This window comes from Pinus tabuliformis, chromosome 8 (assembly GCF_031772625.1).
Source record: "Pinus tabuliformis cultivar Carrire ecotype Pingquan chromosome 8, CPIR1, whole genome shotgun sequence".
Lineage (NCBI taxonomy): Eukaryota > Viridiplantae > Streptophyta > Pinopsida > Pinales > Pinaceae > Pinus > Pinus tabuliformis.
In genome coordinates this window covers 911,541,369-911,545,607 of record NC_142294.1, presented here as the reverse complement: position 1 = coordinate 911,545,607, position 4,239 = coordinate 911,541,369, and positions in this window count along the sequence as shown.

Sequence of the window (4,239 nt, the reverse complement as noted above, 5' to 3'; positions counted from 1 at the left end):
GGAATCCTGTTTCCTCCTAGTGGCTCAGTTATAACACAAACCGATATCCTACTAGTGGTTAGGTTTGACTACCTCAACTCTTAACTCAAGTTACAATATAAACTCTTCTAGAGTCTTCTACATCATCATGACGTGGCTAGCCCCTTTTCCATGAATAATGGATCATGATGTGGCATCCTCTTGAATTATGGTGGTGAAAACAAGAAGGCCAAATTCTGAGTGGCATAAAATTCAAATATAGACTCTATTTTACGTGATTCTTACGCCGTTGAAAAGGTCTCTGTGTGTAGAGCTAGAATTGATCAATTTCCTGGCTTGGTTAGTAATTACCAACGAAGTTTTTGACTTTCCTTTGGGCGCCTTGATGGTGAATGATTTTCCATCCTGGACAAGTCGATATTGGTTGGATCTCAAGATGTATATTACATCTCACATGTACATGTAGGGACTCCCAAACATGAATCCACATACATCTATGGGAACTAATTCTACTTTTAATTCATTAATCAAATCAACACTAATAGAAAATCTATTTTTGCACTATTTTTTTGCCTTCAACTCCACATCCTTACTTAGCTATCCCAATGGATATGGGCTTGGTTGATCATGAAATTCCAACCCCAACTTCATGAATAAATCTGATGAATTAAGATTCTCCTGTGATTCAAAGTCAAATAGAGAATCAATCTTCGTCTTCTTGACCTGTATCTTTGTATGGAAGAGTTTGGTAATTTCTTTCTCTTCCTGTTTTGAAGCCTACTTAGATTCACCTCCATATGCACTGATGTACATATGATATTCTCATCCATGTCCAAGTTTCTTTCAACATGGTTGCTCGAATTAGCTTCCATGAGATTCTTCTTCTTATTTTCTTTCTTTTGGTTCTTTGGATTAAGCTCTGGATGCAAATTCCAACACTTCTCTTATATGGCCATCAATGTTGCAGTGGTTGTTAGGATCTTTGCACTTATGTGTTGTGGTTGTTGTATTTTTATCTTCCCCCTTTTTGCTTCTTCTTCACCTCCTTATAAGTTCCTTGTTGCTCTTTCTACTTCGATCCACTTGATTGCACTTTCTTCAGGCCTATGTTCTCCAAGTACTAGGTCTATACACAAGCCTCGTCCACTGATTTGGGTTTGAAAATCATCATTTTCTCTCACAGATTGTGCTATAAATCCCCTAGACACTTGAGGCTTATGTCTCAGTTCTTTGGATAGATATCTAGAATTATGACCATCTTTCTTAATTATGCGTTTTACTCCTACACACATTGCCCCAGCATTTTCCTAAAGTACTGCCACTACACCCACTATTACTCTACATACCTAATAGGGTAAAACTATGACTTAATGAGGGTTTTAAATTCTTCCCACTTAGTCAATACAAGATCTCTCTCCAACCTCATGTTCATTATGTGGCTTTCCCACCAAGTCAGGGCACGACCCTCTAATTCAAGCTGTGCAAATGAAATCTTATGTTCTTACTATATATGATGAAAATTGAACTACACTTCCAGTTGTTGCAACTTGTGATTTAGGCCTTGGTATGGATTAATATCGACCTTCGCTTCCATTTTGAATAGGAACTGTGATTGATTCACGACACTCAAAATGGGTTGATCTTTCTTAGGTCATTTATTTGTCAGATTCTCTATTTCTTCCCGATTTCTTGATTTCCCCTCTAATTTGTCCTCTGCATTAGAACCCCCATCTTCTCTATATTTCCCAAGATTATTGTTCAAGGTCATCATGAGGATATTTACATTTTGATTTATATCCCTGACTTTTTGTTCAAGACATGAAACCTTCTCTCTGTAGGATCACAAGGGTTATTCACAGATTTATGGTGCATGATTAAGGTTTTACGACTTTTGGCCCAACCGATATAGTTCCATTGCAAATATCCAAAATATAACCAAAGAAACTTGATTTGATACCAATATGATCTGTAAACTGCCGTGGATATTCCACTAGACAATTTTTCACAAAAAATCTGATAAAATTATATTTAAAATATGAAATTCTACACTATTACAGTTTTATTCCTTTTTTAGATTTATGGATTTGTAGATTATTGCTAATAGTGTATGCATGTGAATTAAAATTATCTTTTAGAGAACGATGAGATTAAAGGTCACAAACACATTTGACACACGATATGACCTGGGAAACCCTTTTAGGAGAAAATCCCAGTTGGAAGGTGAGGTTGCTCCGCTTTCTTTAGTTGAATGGAAATATGGCTACGAGTACAAAGAAATATGGCATGTGGCCCATGGTCTACTACTGTGCATAAATCCTTTCTGTGTGCTCTATATCCTATCCCTTTTAGCTATTTTTTCTCAGTTGTGGAACAAATGCACTCGAAAGAATGAAATCCTTTTTCCTCCTAGTGGCTCAGTTATGACACAACTCAATAGAATTCTAGTGGTCAGATTTGAATAGCTCAAATCTTAACCATAATTACAATATACACTCTTCTAGAGTCTTCTTCATAATGATCACGTGGCTAGCCCATTTTTCATGAATACTGGGTGCTGATGTGACATCCTCTTGAATTATGATCTTGAAAAACAGGTAGGTCAACTTCTGAGTGGCATAACTTTCACATATAGAATCCATTGGGCATGATTATTGCGTTGTTGGAAAGGTTTTCGTCTATAGAATAGGTAAAAAAGTGTGATGCTGAAGCGACAAAATGTTACACCCAAAAAATTTCATTTGATGACTCAAAACACTCATGAAAGGTTTCAAGCTCCAATTTTCCAAATAGGGTCTTGTGGGTGAAAAGGGTCATGTAAGCTTATTCCTCCACTTTTTTCCAGTCTGAAAGCATTGATATGGATGAAAAGAAATATAATGATCCAATCCAGATCAAAACTTCCCATTTTGGGAGGATTTTGGTCCCCAAAAGATTCTACTGAATGAGGTGGAATTTTTTCCTCCACCTTCTCTTGGGTGTACAATTTAGCTTTGCTTGGAAGTTTACCTTTCAACACAATCTTCCAAAGGTAATGCTACCCCTATCTTGTAGTTATAAACCTCTTCTACAAAAATATATATTTTTTCAACTCTGCCTAAGCATCTACTGCCAAATCCTCCACAGAAGGTGGGACCTGTTCCCCTTCTTGGTCTAGCATGGAAGGCTCATAGAGTTTCAAATTCTGTACATTCATGACTGACTAAATGTGCATATATATTGGTAAACTAAGTATATAGGAAGTATCACCCACCTTTTCTAGTATCTCAAAGGGACCATACCATAAAGCCTTTATTTTCTTACCAGGACCCTCTAGTCTCTCCTTGTTGAGCTATAACTATACTCTCTCTCCTAACTTGAATGATTTCTCTATTATGTCATAATAATGCCTAGCCTTATATTTCTCATGTGACTTTTCCAGCTTCTCTTGCACTTGTATATGGATTTTCCTGACCTTCTCTATATTTTTTTAGCCCTCAACATGTCTCCTATAAGATATTCCCTCACTCCTCCTTTCTACACATATGCAATGTCCAAAGGTGAAGGCGAAAAATATCAAAAACAAGTTTCAAATTGTGAATTTCCTATAGAAGTGTGGAATAGTCTGTTGTAAGAATGTTGTATATATACTAGATTTTCATCCCATGTTTTTGGATGCTTTTGGTTGTATCCCCTTAGGAGTTGAACCAAAGTCTTGATGACAAATTTTCTCTGCCCATTGTTTGTGGATGGAATGTTGTAGATATCTTGAACTTTGTGTCCATATTCTTCCATAATGTAGTCTACAATGCATTGAGAAATATTTTTTCCATGTCTGAAATGATGCTCCTTGGTATCCCAGATCTATCCAAAAAATAAGTTTGTTGCTTCACGCCCATTAACGATCTTTTTGCAGGGCATCAAAAAACACATCTTGTTGAACCCTTGAAGTAGCACGAACAAGTAGGAATGTCCCTTCCTAGTTGTTGGTAAAAATCCCAAAGATTGCATGGAAATGCTATCCCAAGGATGAGTGTGTATAGGTAAGGGATGATATAAACCTTGTTTCCAGTTGCTAGGCTTGTTGGTACAAAAAAGCATGCATTCTCTTATGAACCTAGCTATCTACTCTTGCATCTTGGGTTAATACACATAACTTTGCAAGTTGGCCATGGTCTTCCCTACACCAAAGTTCCCTGCAACCTTGGAGGTGTAAGTGTCTCTAATTAAATACAACCACTCACCTTTAGGAACACATAACTTATCCAACCTGTAGAGTAACCC